Source organism: Loxodonta africana, unplaced genomic scaffold (assembly GCF_030014295.1).
Source record: "Loxodonta africana isolate mLoxAfr1 unplaced genomic scaffold, mLoxAfr1.hap2 scaffold_61, whole genome shotgun sequence".
Classification (NCBI taxonomy): domain Eukaryota; kingdom Metazoa; phylum Chordata; class Mammalia; order Proboscidea; family Elephantidae; genus Loxodonta; species Loxodonta africana.
Genome location: NW_026975337.1, coordinates 121,495 through 141,358, shown reverse-complemented (window position 1 = coordinate 141,358; position 19,864 = coordinate 121,495). Strand labels below are relative to the sequence as shown.

General features: G+C 40.2%; 1 long non-coding RNA gene across 2 annotated transcripts in view; it reads left to right on the top strand.

Moving 5' to 3' along the window:
• Window positions 1-972: 972 nt before the first annotated feature.
• The window catches only part of LOC135229901 (uncharacterized), a 132,023-nt gene continuing 113,131 nt past the window's right edge, over window positions 973-19,864 (top strand). For both annotated transcript variants that reach the window (XR_010320569.1, XR_010320568.1), the window contains exon 1: window positions 973-2,766. This is a non-coding gene — a long non-coding RNA (uncharacterized LOC135229901). The remainder of the gene's footprint in view (window positions 2,767-19,864) is intronic.

The window sequence follows — 19,864 nt, the reverse complement described above, 5'->3', positions numbered from 1 at the left end:
TAGATTGTCCTTTATGTAATCAGTTCACTTGTTTTTTCGAGTCTTTGTTTCAAGAAGTATAAGCGGAATCTTCTACCTAGTCAGCCATCTTGGTCCTGCCCCCGTGTCTGCCTCTTTATGTGATTTGATATTGACTGTTGTCTCTGAGCAATCTATAAGTTATTGTATTAGTTTATTTTATGCTTGCTTTTTGTATCCTAGCTTCTTGCTTTGTTTAGTTTTGGTATTCCCAAATAAGCTGCTTGAGTGCGCTAGGTTGATTATTTTCACCTTTGAAGCTCTAATGTACTATCACCAGATGGCTAGCACTGTTACCAGGTATATTAGCCTAGGAGTTCATTTACTTTTCTTGTATGCATTCAACTCAGGTGCCCAGGTAGTTGGTCATAAAGTGTGTGGTACAGGCTCTGTCCTACCGTCTTAGAGGGGCAGGGGTTATTGGTGTAGGCAGAAGTATCTGGCTGCAGTAGGGGGTCAGGCTCTGATCAAGGCAGGGGTCTGACAGCTGTCCTCTGAGTGTCTGTGAGGAAAGTGCATCCCTGTTCTGTAGAGCACACGGGTGGGTTCTGCAGAAGGGCGATGGGTACCCAATGCTTTTGGTTGTAAGTTCTGGGAGGTACTACTTACCCTTGGAGCCCTGTCACAGGAGGCTAGGTATTGTGGGTGGAGCCACCAGTCCTTAGGCCCCTGATGTGGGTAGGTGAAGACGCCGTTTAATAGGCAAAGCAGTGTCAAACATCAAACACCCATCTTTCCACCGTTCAGCTGAAACAGTTGCAGTCTGGCGACAAGGGCCTATTCTCCTGAAATGGGCCCACACAGGTCCATGCTGGGGTGAAAGGTATTCAAAGCCCATGGACTGTTTGTGCCTGAACAAGAGCTGCTTCTGTCCTGAGCTCCCCAGCTTAATTGAGCTGGCAGATTATCTTTCCCCCAGTTGTGAATTTATACCTTCTTCAAGGATGGAAAAATGGCTCAGAGTGGTACCAGGGCCTATCTCAGGCCCAGGGAAGTTGACAGCCACTGAAGCCGGCTTGGGGGCTGGGGGCGTGGTAAAATAAACACAAGTAATTAGCTTTTGCTGAGAGTGCCGTTCTTCTCTTGTTCTGGAGGTGTGAGTAGTCTGTGCAACTTGCTGTCCTTCCCTGAGCTAAACGCCTCTGGAACACTACTGCCAGCCCCGCTGCAGTCGCTCCAGGGAACGGTGCCTGAGGGTTCCTGGCTGTTCAGGTCCAGTAACTCCTCTCCACTTCTGAATAGTCTCTCCCTCCCCCTGCCGCTGAGTCCATTTTCTAACTTTACCTTTGATGTTCAGGGCTCCTAGCTTGTCATAAATATAATCGCTTCACTTGTTTTTTCTGGTCTTTTTTGTAAGAGGGATCACTGGTGGCGTCTCAATACTCAAAACTTCATCATTTCTTCCTTTCACTTTAGCTACTCGACATTCAAGAGCAACGTTCAGAGTCTCTTCCGACATCCGTTTTGGTCTTTTCTTTCTTTCCTGTCTTTTAAAGGATCTCTTGCTTTCCTCATGTGTGATGTCCTTGATGTCATTCCACAACTCGTCTGGTCTTCAGTCGTTAGTGTTCAACACGTAAAATGTGTTCTTGAGGTGGTCTCTAAATACAGGTGAGATATACTCAAGGTCATATTTTGGCCCCTTTTGACTTATTCTAATTTTCTTCCGTTTCAACTTGAACTCCCATATGAGCAATTGACAGTCTGTTTCACAATCGATCCCTGGCCTTGTTCTGACTGATGATATGAGTTTTCCCATCTTCTCTTTCCACAGATGTAGTCAGTTTGATTCCTGTGTATTCCATCTGGTAAAGTCCACGTGTATAGCTGCCGTTTATGTTGGTGAAAAAAAATATTTGCAGTGGATGAGTCACTGGTCTTGCAAAATTCTTTCATGAGATTTCTGGCGTCATTTATTTCAGTGATGCTGTATTTTCCAACTACTTTTCCTTCTTTGTTTCCAACTTTAACATTCTAATGACCAGTAATTATCAATGCATCTTGATTGCATCTTTGATCAATTTCAGGCTGCAGAAGTTGTTTAAAATCTTCAATTTCTTTATCTTTGGCATTAGTGGTTGGTGCATAAATTTGAATAGTCATATAAACTAGTCTTCCTTGTAAGTGTATGGATTTTAGCCTATCAGTGACAACATTGTACTTCAGGCTAGATCTTGAAATGTTCTCTTTGATGATATGTAACGTCATTCTTTTGACTCTGGTGGAATATCCATGTTTGTAAGACTGCTCACAGACTGTTTTACCAGAGAGTTTTCTGGTACTGCAACATCTACCACTAATCTCTGTGATCCCTTTGAATTGGCAAAATAAGAATAGTGCTATAGATTTCTTCCAAATACAGAAAACATAAGTATGAAAATGTTCTTGCTGTTGATTATATTCTTTACCAATCTGTTTGTATGGGATTTTTGGTACTTCACTTGAAAAATGAGTCCAAGGTACTGTGATGTGATTGTTTACTTTGTGTGGCCTTTCTAGCCATGGTCTTATAACATCCACCCTGGTGCTTGGGCAGGACTGTGTGATAGGGTAATTGTGGCTCACCAAGAGGATTGTTTATTTTGCCTTCAAAGAGAACCAGTTCCAGAGCAAAGAGGAGGATTCAACTCCCATCAAGGAAGAACAGCCAAGAGCCGAGCGTATATTATGGACCTGAGATCCCTGCACTGAGAAGCTCCTAGAAGCAGGAGACTGAGATAGAGAGAGGAAGCTGTAACCCTGAAGATGGTAAGATGCCATGGCAGGAGAGACCGAGCAACAGGGACCTGGCTATAGGAGATGATGGCCCAGGGAGAAGGAAAGCTGAGTGCCTTTGGAGAGAGGCCGGCCCAAGGCCAGGCAGAGGCACGCCTATGAGCACAGGAGGGAAGAGGCTGTCCTGATAGAAAAACTGTGTTCTGAGTGTCTTTGAGCCTGAGCTATAACTGTTACTTCCCTAATAAACCCCATAATCGTGAATATGGACTATGAGTTCTGTGTGGCCATTGCAATGAGTTATTGAACCCGGCAGAGAAGTAGGGAGTGCTGTGTGAGGGACAGTTGGTGTCAGAGTTAGTGAAGATGGTGGAGAGAGGGTAGTTTTTTCACCAATGCCTTCAATGCAGCTTCGATTCCTTCCTTTTATACCATCAGTTCTTGATCTTATGCTACCTCTTGAAACGGTTGAAAATTATCCAGTTCTACTGCAGTGGCTGTATTAATATCAGACAAATTATACTTCAGAAAAAGGAGTATTATTGGGAATAAGTAGGGACATAACATAATAAAGGTTCAATTCTCCAAAAAGATACAACACTCCTAAATGTGTACGTGTCTAACAACAGCGCTCCAAAATACAAAAACTAATAAATCTGAAAGGGGAAATGGACAAATACGCATTTATAACTGGTATCAGTACTTTTCTATCAATAATTAATAGAGCCCTGCTAGTTGAAGTCCAAAGCATCTGTATGAACCACTCATGGATGTCTATGTGTGTGTGTATGTATGTGTGTGTATGTGTGTATGTATGTATATAGTATAAAGAGAAGTAATACAGAAATAAACATAGATACATGTTGTAGTCCTTGGGAGGTACAAACGGTTAATGCATTCAGCTGCTAACCAAAATGTTGGAGGTTTGAGTCCACCCAGAGGCACTTTGGAAGAAAGGCTTGGTGATCTACTTTTGAAAAATTAGCCATTGAACTGACACACTTGTGTGTCAGTACTACTCTGACACACATGAGGGGAGGGGTCACCATGAGTCACATCAGCTTAACAGCAATCGAATGATTTTTTTATGCATTCTGCCAATGTTTGTCTTTTAATTGGTATCTTAGGCTGGGTTCTCTAGAGAAACAAAACCAGTGAGGTGTATATATATATATTTATATATAAATAGCTTTATATCAAGAAAATGGCTCACGAGGCTGTAGAGGCTGGTAAGTCTCAAGTCCATGGGTCAGGCTTGTGGCTTCTCCTGACTCACATAGATGCAGGGACTGCAGAACTCAAGATCTGCAGGTCATACAACAGGTCTGTGGCTCACAGGCTGCAAAGGCTGACAGATCTCAAGATCGGCAGGTAAGCTGGCAGGCTGCGGCTCACAGACTGCGGAGGCTGGTGAATCCCCAAATTGGAAGGTAAGCTGAGAGTTCAAGTCCCAAAAACTTGAGATCAGATGAAGAGGAGCCAGCTGCAGGATTCAGAGTGAGCAAAAGCTCAAGAGCCTTGCCAGAAAGTCCACCTATATTGGATGCAGTCCACACCTCCGAGGAAACTCCCTTAGATCTGATTGGCTACTCACAGCAGATTCCATCATGGAGGTAATCACATTATATCACATCTCATCATGGAAATGATTGCATCGTTATTCGACTGCTAAACTACATCATAACTGCCAAAGCACTGAGAATCATGGTCCAACAAAGTTGACACACAACTTTAATGATCCCAATTGTGAATTTAATCTATTTAAATTTAAAGCAATTAATGATAAGGAAGGACTTATGTCTTCTACTTTGTAGTAGGTCATATATGTATTTTGTTTCTCATTTTCTTCACTACCGTCCACTTTTGTGTTTGACTGATTTTTTTCAAGTGTACAATTTTGATCCTCTCCTTATTTCCTTTCCTTATATTTTTTAACTTCTTAGTGGTGACCATGAGGATTACAATTAATATCTTATGTTTATAACAATCTTCTTTTAATTAATACAAATTTAGCTTCAACAGTATACAACATTCTGCTTTTATTCAGCTCAGTTACCTCCCCTACTTACGTTGCTGTTACAAAAATTGCATCTTTATACATTGTGTGTCCATTAAGAGAGATGTATAAGTATTTTTATGCATTTGTGCTTTAAATCATATATGAAAAAAAGAGTCGTGATATAAAAATATTACTGACTTTGTTTTATCTAAGTAGTTACCTTTACGGAGTCTTCGTTTCTTTTTATGGCTTCAAGTTACTGTCTAGTGTCCTTCCGTGCCAGCCAGGATGATTCCCTGTAGCATTTCTCATAAGGCAGTTCTGCTGCTAACATACTCCCTCAGGTTTTGTGTATCTGGGCATGTCTTAATTTCACCTTCATTTTTGAAAGATAGTTTTGCTAGATATTGACATCTTGGTTCATAGTTTTGTTTCTGTATTTTTTTTCCAGTACCTTAAATACATCATCCGACTATTTTCTTGTCTCAATGGTTTCTGATGAAAAATCAACAGTTAAACTTGTTGAGACTCTCTTGTACATTAGGGGTCACTTATCTGTTGCTGCTTTCAAGTTTCTGTCTTCGTCTTTTGACATTTTGATTATGTCTGTCTGTGGATATCTATGTATTTACTGTCCTTTGAGTTTATTGAGCTTCTTGGATATCTAGATGACATTTGGGAAACTTCCAGTCATTACGTTTTTAAATATTCTTTCTGTCCTTTCATCTTTCTTTCCTTTCTGGGACTCCCTTAATGAGTATATTGGTATGCTTGATGTTGTCCCGCAGGTCCCTTAGGCTCTATTCATTTTCTTCATTCTTTTTCCTTTATGCTCCTCAGTTAGAACAATTTCAGTTGTGCTTTTTCAAGCTTACATTTTCCTGCTTTCTTGCTCAAATCTGCTGTTGAGCTCCTCTAATGAAATTTTTATTTCAGCTATTCAACTTTTCAGCTCTATAATTTCTATTTGGTTCTTTTGTATAATATTTCTTTATTAATGTTTTCTACTTGTTCATACATTCTTCTCTTGGTTTCCTTTTTTTGTGTGTGTGTCTATGGTTTGTTTAGCTCTTTGAGGAAATTTAAGACAGTTGGTTTAAAATCTTTGTCTAGTAATCCCAATATCTGTGTTTCCTTAGGGATGCTTTCTGTTCATTTCTCTTCTTTCTTTCTTCTTAACAAATGAACCATCCTTTTCTTTTTTCTTTTTATGACTTAGAATAGTGTGTTGCAAACTGGATATCTTAGATATTATAATGTGACTCTGGAAATAAGATTCCCTCCTGTCATTAGGGTTTGCTTTTTTTTTTTTTTTTAATTGTTGAGGGCCAGTCATCCATTTGCTTAGTGATGTTTCCAAACTATTTCTGCAAAGATTGTATGTCTTCTCATGTGTGGACACTGAAGTTCTGTTCTGTTATCTCAGCAGTCAGTTCATGACCTGACAGTGCTTTCTTTAAATGCTTGTAGCCAAAAAGAAAAAGTAACATTATCCCAGTCTTTGCAGATTGGCTCTGAACTGGCACGTTCTTTCAATGCTAAGCAAGAGTGCCTAAAACTCTGCCCTAGCCTTCACTTCCTGCCCCCATGGAGCCCAAAGATCAGCCAGAGATGCAAGCCTAAAGCTTTGTCAGGATCTTTATGAGCATGTCTTCATCCTTAGGCAAGAACATTGCACTTCAGATTCCTCAGTATATATGGTAGCCCTTCAAAGCCCTTAAACCACCAACCATTGTCCTTTCAGCCCTTTTTCCAAGCTTTTGGATGTCTCTGCTGTTTTCTCTGTCCTTCATCCTTTGACCCTGGAGGTAGGACCAATTCTTTTTAGCTTCGTACTTCTGAGTTTCCATCACATCATACATTTTTTCTTGTGTGCTGTTGAGTCAATTCTGACTCATAGTGACTATAGGATGGAGTAGAACTTCTCCAAAGGTTTCTAAGGCTGTAATCTTTATGGAAGGGAACGGTCATATCTTTCTCCTGTGGAGTAGTTGGTGGATCAAATCAAACCGTTTAACAGCTGAGTGCTTAACCACTGCACTACTGGGGCTCCTTTTGACATCATGCATCATAATAGATTTTTAACACGCCCCTCAGAAACATAGAAGTCCATAAATTATCAAGGATACAGAAGATTTAACATGTAAAAAAATACCAAATTGCTATATGTGTATTTGTGTGTATTATCTAACCATGAAAGAATATACATTCATCTCATGCACATACATAACATAGTGTGTATAAAAATTAACTGTATACTGTGTTATAAAGCAAGTCTCAACAAATTTCAAGAGTCTGTAATAATATAGAGGATACTATGTAAGTACACCATAATTAAAAAAAAAAAACCATCTTAGAAAATGAAAATACAAAATCTCCATTTTTTTTTTTATGTAAGTACACCATAATTAAAAAAAAAAAAAACCATCTTAGAAAATGAAAATACAAAATCTCCATGTGCTTGGATATTTTAAAATACTATGAGTCAAAAAAGACATCATAATGAAAATTAGAATACATTTTGAAGTAAACAATTATGGAGATAGTGCATACAAAAATTTGTGCAGTACAGACAATATAATATAGGAAACTTATAGCCTTAAAAATATAATTGGAAAGAACAAATCTTGAAAAATAAGTGAGTTAAACATCCATTCAAAATGTTGGGAAAAAACCAGAAACAAACATTCATAGGAATTTTTGTTTCTATTAATGATTGAATACATGCAACAGATGATCAACAAAGACTAAAGTTGATTCTTAGAAAATGCTAGTAAAATTGACAAACTTTAGGCAAGATTGATCAAGTGAAAAAGAATGAAGATATAAAAAACGAATATCAGGAATTAGAAAGAAAATGACTACAGATCTTGCAGAACATAAAGATAATGTGAGAATGTTATGAACCGTATTAGCCAATAAATTTGCAAATTTAGGTAAAGTAGGCAAACGTATCATACCATGTAAGTTAATAACAACGATTCAGGAAGAAACAGGAAGCAAAAGTAATTCCACAACTGTTAATACAATTGAATTAGAGCTCAAACTATTCTCAAAAAGAAAACTTCATATCAGATGGCTTTTCCTGCAAATTCTGCCAAATATTCAAGAAATATTTCACAAATTCTTCAATATAAAAGGAAATATATACCCAAACTCATTTTATAAAGCTTGTAGAATGAATATTGATACCAAAACCTGACAAGAGCAGCAGAAGATGGGAAAATTACAGGCCAATGTCACTGATGAACATAGATGCAAAATATAAAAAGAAATAGGCAAAACAAATCCAGCAATACTCTAAAGAAGAATATATTATGACCAAGTTGGGTCTATCCCAAGAATTCAAGGTTAGTTTAACATTCAAAAATGAATCAGTATAATTTGCCATATGTACAGGAAAAATAAATGTGATTATATTAATAGGTGTAATAAAATAAGTATTTGATAACCTTCAGCATCCACTCATGTTTTTTAAAAGAACATCTAGCATGCCATGAGACCAGAAGAACCAGAAGGTTCCCAGCTGCTGTCGCTGAACATTTTGATCAAAGAGTCCATAGAAAAGCCCTGATCAAAAGGGGGAAAATGCAGAACAGAATTTCAAATGAACCCTAGACTTTTTGGAGCCACTGAGGGTGAATGAACTCCTGAAACTATTGCCGTGAGATAATCTTTAAACATTACACCAAAAGCATTCCCTTGAATCGTCTTAAAACCGAAGTATGAAAAAGAAAAAACCAAACTGTTGCTGTTGATTCCAACTCAGAGACTCTGTAAGACAGAATAGCACTGCCCCATAGAGTTTCAAAGGTGCAGGTGGTGGATTCAAACTGCTCTTCTTTTGCTTGGCTACCGTATCACTTAACCACTGTGCCATGAGGGCTCCAGAACATTAGCTTACTTAACCAATAAAAATGGTCTACCTTGAGCATATGCTCTTTTAAGAACTGTCTACATGGCATCAGATTGACAACAGCTACTGAAAAGATTAGATAGGAACCTTAAGGAGCAGTGGGTTTATGTTAATGACAGAGGAACAACTCAGAAAAGGAGGGTAAGAATGGTTGCACAACTTCAAGAATGTAGCCAGTGTTATTAAATTGTACAGGTAGAAACTGTTGAGTTGGTGTATGTTTTGCTGCATATATTCTCAACCAGAAAAAATACAGGTAATAATTAACAAAAAATGTCAAGGAGAGCTAAATATTTTGAAAATAAGACAGAGTTGCGTGTGAGGGAATGAGTGGGGTGAGCTGTTTTAGATTAATAGTAAAGGCTTATGGGAGCAGGATATTTGAGGAGATAACTGACCTATATCAAAGGAGAGAATAGGTTTATGAAGTTCTGAAGGGAGGGATATTGCCAATAAAGGAAAGAGTTGTTTCTGAGGCCCTTAAATAACCAAGTGTTTTGGCACATTTGAGGAAGCTCAGGAAATAAGTCATGGCTAGTGTGGAGTGAACCGAGGGAAGACTGTTAGGAAATGAGGTTAGTATGGTGAGCAAGCCCCGCATCATGAAAGACCATGGGAAGGATTTGGGAATTTTTCCTAATTGCTATGAGAAGCCACTGAAATGATGCTGTTATGTAGATTGTAAGAGGGAAGATCGGTGCATGGAGTCCAGTTTTAACCAAGAGATGATGGTGGATGTAAGGTGGAGGTAGTGAGAAGTGGATAGAGTCAGGATTTATGTTAAGGTAGTGCCAAGAGTCCAGAATATGTCAATGGATTGGATGCAAGATTTGAATAAAGGAGAGAAATGAAGGATGATTTCTAGGTTTTTGTCCTGAACAACCCAGAGGATAGTGAGAACATTTGCTGAGATAAGGAAGACTGGGAGGTAGATAAGACACTTGGACGAAGAATTTTATTTGAACCACATTAAGTTTGAGATGCCTAGTAGACATTCCAGTGGAGATGTGAGGTCAGCCATTGGTGAAGGAACAGGGCAGAGTATGTAAATGAGGGTATCCTAGGGCTCAGGTGGAATTGACTGCCATGAATTGGCTCAGATAACCTAGACAGTGAGAAGTGATGAGTGATGTTACTTAAACAGGGCATGGAAATCAATGAAAAAGGTGTGGGAGTGGCAGGGAAGCTAAGGTAGAGAAGTTTCTCTCTCCCTAAACCTGATTAGCTGGATTTGAAGACATCATAAGTTCCTGTATGAGAAATATCCAGCAAATTACCAGTTGATTTAATAAATTGATAACAAAGTCCACCTTTCAGCCAAAGATTGAAAAGCAAACAAACCAATTGTCATCCAGTGAATTCTAACTCTTATCAACCCTATAGGACTGAGTAGAACTACCCCATAGGGTTTCTAAGGAGCAGCTGGTGAATTCAAACAGCAGACCTTTTGGTTAGCAGCTTAGCTCTTACCCACTGCACCACCAGGACTCAGACCAAGAATAACACATGTGAGGAACTTACTCCTTAGTTCAATCAAGTATGTAGAAATTGAAATTTGTAATTTTGGAGATTCCTCTCTTTTTTTTTCGAAATGGGGGGCATTGAGATGGAGGATTTTCCTATGCCCACCATCCTAAGGGATTTAATTAACCCATAGTTGAGACATTGTAAACATCTCAAGAAATTATTACCTTTGAGAAATTTGAGGGTGAGTAGGCATATCACCTGGCTCCTCTTAAACTCCTTATAAAAACCTGACTTGAAGACTCACCTGCCTTTTTGAATAAGTGCCAGCTTGAATAGGCAGGGTTCAGGGAATTGCCAACCAAAGGTATGGTTTCTCCAGAGGCCTCCAAGGGATGTAAAAGAAGAGTGGAGCCAGACCCCGTGCTTGGGACACACCCTTGGTAGGAAATATTTGAGTGTGTGTGTGGTGGGAGTGCACTGGGTGTGGGAGAGTGGGGTGGGTGGGTAATAGGGAAATGCCTGTTTTGTTTTTTTTTTTTTTTTAAGAAACAGTTTTTTACTTTTTTTTTTTTTTTTTTTTTAATTACAATGAACAGTTCAGTGGAGACACATTCCTTATCTGCAGGGGCTAGTGGAAGTGCTGATAGCTGAGAATGTAGCCTGCTCCCCAAGTGCCAGTTGGCATTTTGGAGAGAAAACTTGATGTTTGGAACACTGACTGGCCCTGCCTTTTCTAAATAATTAAGGGTGGTGGGGTGGTGGTAAGAGAAAGAGGATGGTCTATGAACACTGACCCTGGAAAATTAACCCGAGTGTGTGGGTTGTGGATAGCAGGAAAAGAACATCACCCGCAAATGACAGCAGTGCCTTTATTTATTTATTCATGCTTCTTTTTAGTTCTGAGTTGTTTTTAAGCCATAAATTAATGGGGCCACCATGAATTTTCAGAGAATGAGTTTTACAAAAATCTAAGTGTTTTAAATATTGCCAGGATTTACTTATATACGCTGTATATGAGAAAAGTCCTTCCAGTTATAGGGAGGAGAAAGAAAGTATATTCAGGAATTAAATTTTCACAGTTCTCTGAATTCTTATATTTCTCCTGTTGTCCATTTTTCTTTTTTTGTCCTTCATCCACCCCTTCCACCTTGACCCACTGTCTTCATCATCTAGTGCTGCCATAACAGAAATACCATGAGTGGATGGCTTTAACCAAGAGAAATGTAATACCTCACACTAAAGTAGGCTAATAGTCCAAATTCAAGGCATCAGCTCTAGGGGAAAGCTTTCTCTCTCTTTCGGCTCTGGAAGAAGGTCCTTGTCCTTAGCCTTCCCATGGTCAAGGAGCTTCTCAGGTGCAGGGACCTTGGGTCCAGAGGACATGCTCTGCTCCTGGTGCTGCTTTCTTGATAGTCTGAGGCCCCCAACTCTCTGCTTGCTTCCCTTTCGTTTTATCTCTGGAGAGATAAAAGGTGGTGCAGGCCACACCCCAGGGAAAGGTGACCTGAGTGAGGGTGGTGTTACAATCAATCCCACCCTAATCCTCTTAAAGTAAAATTACAATCACAAAATGGAGGACAACTACACAATAGTGGGAATCATGGCCTAACCAAGTTGAGACACACATTTTTTAGGGTCATAATTCAATCCATGACACCCACCAAACCAAACTTGTCACCATCAAGTTGATTCCAACTCATAGAGACCCTAGTTGATTCGAACTCACAGAGACCCTATAGCATAGAATAGAACTATTCCATAGAGTTTCCAAGGACTAGTTGGTGGATTCGAACTGCTGACCTTTTGGTTAGCAGCTGAGCTCTTAACCACTATGCCACCAGGGCTCCTCTTGATCCACAGTCCACCCTAATTCACCACTGTGTTAGAAACTAAGGTTTTGCTACTCTGAAATAAGAACCTTTTACTATACTTTTGTGTTAGTGGTTGCTTTTGGTACGTCTTTAAGCACTGAACAGTTACCTCACACCCGTTAAAAACCCATTGCCACTGAGTCTATTCCAACTCATAGCGGCCCTATAGGGCAGAGCAGAACTGTGCCATAGACTTTCCAAGGAGCGCCTGGTGGATTTGAACTGATGACCTTTTGGTTAGCAGCCATAGCTCTTAAACAGTACACCACCAGTGTGGGAGGGGTTTAATTGATAACATGATGTCTGGGCTCCAAGGGAGATGGAATGGATGTGCAGGAGAAGGGCATGCAGAGTCTGCCTGTATAGTCCCCAGAACTCTGTTCAAGATCATAACACACCTCAGTAATCACTTGAATCTAAACATACAACTTTAACAGTTGATGTAAATGACTTTACACATGAATTTTGGAACTCAACTCTTTCTCAATGGAAGTTCCTTCAACCTAGCCGTTTGTTTGTATTCCCTTAATAATTATGAAAGCTAACAATTATTGTGTTCATTCTGTGTGTAAGGCCTTTTTCTAAGTGCCTTGTGTGTTTTCTTTAACCTGCGTAACAACCTTTTGAATAAGACCCATTTTAGAAATGGGAAACTGAGGCAGTGAGAGGTAAAGTAACGTGCCCAGATCACCCAGCTGATAAATTGAGTTAGGATTTAAACCCAGGCAGTTTGTTTCAGAATTTGCTTATGTAATCACTGTACATGACAGCAGTGAGCCCTAGTGGCTCTGTGGTTAAAGAACTTGGCTGCTAACTGAAAGGTCAGTGGTTCGAACCCACCAGCCTCTCTGTAGGAGACAGATGTGGCAGTCTGCTTCAGTGAAAACCCTATGGGGCAGTTTTACTCTGTCCTTTGGGGTCACTGTGAGTTAGAATCGACTTGATGACAGTGGGTTTTGGCACATAATACTAATGTGCAGTGTATTCTGTATGCCGTGTATATGTTCAGAAACTAATTTTCCGAACATTTATGCCATATATAGATTACCAATCCAGTTGCCATTGAGTAGATTTTCACTCATGACGACCCCGTGAGTTTTCAGAGTAGGACTGCCCTCCATACGGTTTTCAATAGCTGTGACTATTTGGAGGTAGATTGCCAGGCCTTTCTTCCAAGGCAACTCTGAGTGTATTTAAACTGCCAACCTTTCAGTTAGTAGCTGAGCACTTAACTCTTTGTGCCACCTAATACATATATATACTAGGAGGTTTTCCTCCTTATTTGTACTTTAACGTTTTTTAGACTCTTACGAATACTTGTTCCTGGCAGTGAACTGGATGCTAAAGAACAGAATAGGCACATGTAACCCTCTCTCACCTTCTCCCTCCCCTCTTTCACAGAGATGAAATAAAAAGGAATTAATGAAGACAGATCATTGGATTAGGGCCCATACTCAGGGCTCTAACAGCATGGGGGGTTTCTCCTGTCACTTCAGTTCTTGTTCAGGAATTGGTACCTGCTTTTTGTGAATCACAAAGACCAGTGCTGTATATCAAGCCATTTAGATTTGGGGTATGGAGCAGTGATTTAAAAAAATTAAATTTTATTTTCAGAGATTTTTTCTAATAATTGTTTACATTTATTTATTTATTTTTAAAGTTAGACCCTGCTTTATTTTAGAGAGGAACAAACTTTCAAAGTTTTTAAGCAAACATTGGTCAGGGCTGGGCTTTTTTTTTATATTAACTTTTATTGAGCTTCAAGTGAACGTTTACAAATGAAGTCAGTCTGTCACATATAAGTTTGTATACACCTTACTCCGTACTCCCACTTGCTCTCCCCCTAATGAGTCAGCCCTTCCAGTCTCTCCTTTCGTGACAATTTTGCCAGCTTCCAACTCTCTCTATCCTCCCATCCCCCCTCCAGGAATTGGCACCTCCTTTTTGTGAATCACAAAGACCAGTGCTTTATATCAAGCCATTTAGATCTGGGGTATGGAGCAGTGATTTAAAAAAATTAAATTTTATTTTCAGAGATTTTTTCTATTAATTGTTTACATTTATTTTAATTGTATATTCTAAAACCCCTACAAAAAGGCATGAAATAATTGTTTAAATTTTAATTCATATGGGTCAAAATGTATGTTAAACTACCTATCGTCACCTTCACAGTCGTCGTTATGTTTGAGCCAATTGTTGTGGCCACTTGTTACCAAGTATGACCTGCTTCTCCAGGGACTGATCTCTCCTGACAACATGTCCAAAATATGTGAGATGAAGCCTCGCCATTCTTGCTTCTAAGGAATATTCTGGCTGTACTTCTTTCAAGACAGATTTGTTCATTCTTTTGGCAGTCCATGGTATATTCAATATTCTTTGCAAACACCGTAATTCAATGCCTTCAATTTTTCTGTGGTCTTCCTTATTCATTGCCCACCTTTCGTATGCGTATGAGGCGACTGAAAGCACCATGGCTTGAGTCAGGCGCACATTAGTTTTCAAGGTGACATCTGTACTTTTGAACACTTTAAGAGGCCTCTGGCAGCAGATTTGCCCAATGCAATGTGTCGTTTGATTTCTTGACTGCTGCTTCCGTGGGTGTTTATTGTGGATCCAAGTAAAAATGAAGCCCTTAATGACGTGAACATTTTCTCCGTTTATCATGATGTTGCTTATTGGTCCAGTTGTTAGGCTGTTAGTCTGTAGTCTTTGATCTTCAGCAGTAAATGCTTTAAGGCCTCTTCACTTTCAGCAAGCAAGATTGTATCATCTGCATATCTCAGGTTATTAATGAGTCTTGCTCCAATCCTGATGCCTTATTCTTCTTCAGACCAGCTTCTCAGATTATTTGCTCAGCATACAGGTTGAATACATATGGTGAAAGGATACAACGGTGATGCACACCTTTCTTGACTTTAAACCATGCTGTATTCCTTGTTCTGTTTAGATGACTGCCTCTTGTTCTATGTACAGGTTTCTCATAAAAACAGTTAAGTGTCCTGGAAATCTCATTCTTCCCCATGTTATCCATAATTTGTTATGAGCTGGAGTAGGTCTCAGAAATAATGTACCATTTCTTCCAGTTGGTTGTGCATGGCTGCCTACTTCCCTAGGTGGTAGCAGCTAAGGCCTGTCTCAGAAACACTCTCCTCCCCACTTAGCATGAGTTTTCACACTGCTCCATCTTCTTTCCCTTGTGTGTCTCCTGCCCTCCTCAGTGGCTGGGGAAAATGATAGTAGTCCACTGATGAGATTTATTCTTTTATTATACTTTATTTTATTATTTGTTTTTATAACATAGTTCTGTTAAAATCAAGGGTAATAAAAATGTTTGTATGATGGAAGTGGATAATCCCACCCACTGTGTCCATCTAAAGTTTCATGAGAAAACTGTGCCCACAACAGAGGGCTCCCACTCCTCTGGCTCACTGTATTTTCTCCTTGTTTATTTGCTCTTCCCTCTTTCCTGATGGATGCATGGAACCACTGAGCTTCAGGACTCCACAATTCTGCTTTTCATACCAGTGTTACTGTAATCTTGGGTTCATGGGCTGCCTTGCCACAGATTTACTCATTCTGTTTCTGTTAATTATTTCATTACTTAAAAATCTCTCATGAATTTTTCCAGAAGTACATTCTATTCCTCAAAAACTTGGAAGCAATGGGAAAGTATGCAAAAAAAAAAAAAAAAAAAAAACAAGAAAACATACGTAATGCATAGAATAAATTATTAACGTTCCAATATGTCTATTTTCTTGCTTATATTGGCATGTATGTGTATTAGAGTCTCTGGTTGATGCAAATGGTTAATATCTTGAGCTGCTGACAGAAAGTTGGAGTTCAGGTCCACCCAGAATTGCTGTGAAAGAGAGGTCTGGCAGCCTACTTCCGAAAACTCAGCCATTGGAACCCCTATGGGGTACAGTTCTACTCTGGCACACTGGTGTCATCATGAATCAGAACTGACTCAGTGGCAACTGGTTTTATGTGTGTATTAGCACACACATTTATGTATATTAACACAGATATTACATCCTGATATTTTCATTCAACATTAGTCTTTTCATGGTAATTTTTTTTTGTTTTTTTTTAATGAGGGCATTAAATTACTTTGTAATATTCTGTGTGCATGTAGTATATGGTTTTTAGCGATTTGACTATAGTTGCAATAATGTACATGTTTCTAGTAATCTTCAACCTATACTTACCTCTTTTTAACATACATCTCTGCCATTAAATCTCTTTGTTTAAGTGTTGTTTAACACTCATTACGCCTAAGGGATGGTCTCAGAAGCAGCCCTGATCAATTTTTCTCCCTCTTACTCATGAAGCCCCTTAATGTATTTCAAGGTATCAACTACGAAGGATTTTACGTACTTATCCTTTGTTTATTTTTCATTCAGTCAGTATATTCCATGGGCCAGAAGTAGTCTATGTTATGCAGATACAGTGGTGAAAGGTACACACTGTCCCTGTCGTCATGAAGGGGACAACCCAGTGCAGGTGGGAGGAGCACTGGGGAAATGCAGCTGAGAGAAAGGACAGACAACCCTCCAGGAACCACACTGGACTTCAGAGAGGCTTGTTGGCTGCTGTTCACCTGGCAGGCTTCTAGATACCAGAGTACCCTTGGGCTTGGTGCCTGCTCCTCTCTCTATTGACACCCTCCCTCTAGGATGCCTCAGTGAGTTTACTGCTGTCTATTTGTAGCTATGGACCTGAGGTTTATACCTCCATCCATTCAAACTCCTCCTGGGTCCAGACTCATATATTCAAATGTCAGCCTAACTCTCTGTATTGACCTCTTTATGCATTATAATGATACATTCCTCATATGGCCATCATGAAAAGCAAACATGAAAGGAAAAGCACAGGAGTGCCTGGCACCAGTGTAGGTACTCAATGAGCATTAGCTGTTGGTATTATTCTTGACATCTCCGTGTGTGGTGAAGTTTTATTACCGGACATCTCCATGTGGATATCTAACAGCTGCACCATGTTATCTAGGCTATGAAACAATTCTTGGTTCCAACCACCATTCCGTTCTTATCGATGAATTTCTCAGGACTTCGGTGATGGGAGTGTGTGTTTTTCCACACAATGGACATGATTAGGAATGGTAGGCCAGGTCCTGCACAATAAATTGCTCCAACATTCCTATGGGTGACCATTGAGACAAGTTTCAGCCACTGAATGTAGCAAAGAATTGGAACTACTCTCAGCTGTTCATGTGAGTACTCTCAATCCAGAATATCTGGTAAATCAACTGTTAGGGATTGAATTGTGTCCCTCCAAAATGTATGTGGAAATCCTAACCCCTGTACCTGTAATTCTGACCTTGTTTGGAAATAAGGGGCCTGCTTTTATTATGTGAATGAGGTCATACCAATGTAGGGTGGGTCCTAAGCCTAACTCTTCTTAGTTATAAAAGGAGCAGAATACACACAGACACAAACAGGTGAAAAGGAAGACAGACAAAGAAGACAGATGCTTCTAGAAGGCCAGGAACACAAATGATTGCTGGCATCTACTAGAAGCTGAGGTAGACAAGGAAGGACCTCCCACTACAGCCATGCCCTGAATTCGAACTACTACCTGCTAAACTGTGAGAAAATAAATTTCTGTCCTTTAAAAGCCATCCAGTTGTGTTATTTTTTGTTATGGAGGGACTAGGTAACTAACACACATACCCGTTCTTATAAGTTCAGCCCAGTGCAGAATAATTTTCTTCCCTCCTTGGTCTAGCCCACCCGAACCTCCTCTTTCCCTATCAGTGTCCTTTGCTTTCACCTAAGAGCTATGACAGAGTCCGCTTGATGCTGACGCATTGAAATTTCAATTTATTTTTTATTTATGATTACTATTAATTCCAATATTTTCTACAGTTTTCAATGGAGACAGTCCTATAATCTATGAATAGCAGTTATACTTTTTTTGTACTAGCTTACACTTCCAGTGTTAAATGTTTAATAAAAATAATGATAGAAGCATCCTTATTTTATTTTTTATTAATTTTAAAGAGAATGTCCCACACGTCACCATGAACTATCATGCTAGTTGTAGTTTTCCACGTTCGGGAACTCCTTTTCTGTTCCATGTTTGCACCTAGTCCTTATCTGTCCGTGTGATTGGATTTTATCAACCTGCTTTGCCCCCATCTCTTGAGGTGAGCATATGTCTTCTCTTCTTTCACCTATGCATGTGGTGAATGAAATTACTAAATCTTTAATGTTCACTCAAATTTGTATGCCTACAATAAACCGCCTTGATCATGGCATGTTACGTGGTTTACCCTTTGCTGGATTTCCTTTGCTGGCATCTTATGTAGGGTTTTGCATCTCAGTTACTGAGCGTGCTTGTCCTCTAACTCTTCTTCTACCTTCCTTCTCTAATTTGTTATCATTTTTAAACTAGCCATAAGGATCAAGTTAGGGGAGTGTCTCATGGTTTTCTAATCTCTGTTGACTGCGTACAAGATTAAAATGACTGTTTCTTGCATGTTTGCTGGAACCTGACTGGAAACGATCTAGGTCTGCCATTTTCTTTGTAGGGAGATCTTGAACTACTGACCCATTTTATTTAGTGGTTAAAGGCCTCTTCTGGTGCTAATTTACTTGTAAAAAATTCTGATGCATGTTCTAGATTGCTCGAATCTCATCTTTAAATATTGATTATCAGGGCTTGTAGCCTCATGCAAGCCAATTAATCAATCCCAGATTTCCCCAAAGTCAGGCTCTGCAACTATTCCCGGTACCAAATTCCCTCATCTAAGACTTATTTGCAAAGAAAGATACAACAGTATGCTATCTACGCGGTTGTGTATCCGCAGCCTTCTTGAGTCCATAACATGAGGTTACAGTCTTCTAATACTTTTTTTGTAATTGTTCTCTTTCTTTTTTTTTTTTTTTTTCCTTTTTTCACTGCCAATACCGCCCCCCCCCCCCAGTCTAGTAGTTTTAAAGTTGTGCGTTTCAGGTTCAAGTCTGTAATCCAGCTGGGATTCTGTGTGTGCTGCATGTGTGCATCAAAAGAACACGCTTCTAGAAGCAGAAAGCAGGCAGTGCGACTGTTCGGTGGTTGGCGGGGCGGGGGGAGGGGAGCTGCTGCCCAGAGAGGGCGCCCGAGGGAGGCAGGAGATGCCGGGCTGCCCACCGCAAGCCCGCAGACTCCAAGGAGGCGGAACCTGCGTGCACCATGAGCCTTTTGAGACAGGCCCAAGCCCGCCCAGCCGGGTGCTAACCTCGCACCCGCCAGGCTTGCGGGTTCCCCCAGGACTAGGGGAAGCCTGAGGCCAAGGAGGACAAGACCTAGGGTCTGGACCTGGGAACTGGTTCTGCCACGTGTGATCGCAGCACTTATGCTGGGAAGGAGGGCAGGAAGCATATCGCAACGTGCGTCCGGACGATGACCCAGAAGGGCAGGAGTTGTAGTCACCCACGGACTCTGCGTCTGCATATGGACGCCCCCAGGGTGCAATTCCAGGAGCAGAAGGCAAAGCCACAGAGGCCACAGTGCACCTCGCTGATGCTCCCCAGGGGCATTTCCCTAAATTTGGGGAACAGTCCCTCCTCTGGGCTAGGGACTTTGTTTCCTCCATTGTCATCACTGACTGTGAGCAGACTCTTGTCTAGGCAGACTAACGAGGAGTTATCAAAATGAGCTCCAAACTCCGGATTTGAGTTAAGGATCATAAATTAACACAGAGAAATACGACTTTAGCAATAAGTGCCTGCTTGAAGCCCAAGTTGCCTGAAAACACGGAATTTCAGTCTTTCAGCTCCTCTGCTAATCTAGTGACTAAGAACAGGATCTCACTGGAGCTCAAAGATGTGGGGCACTGGGAATACTCTGGGTCTGTCTGCTCATGGCTGATTGCCT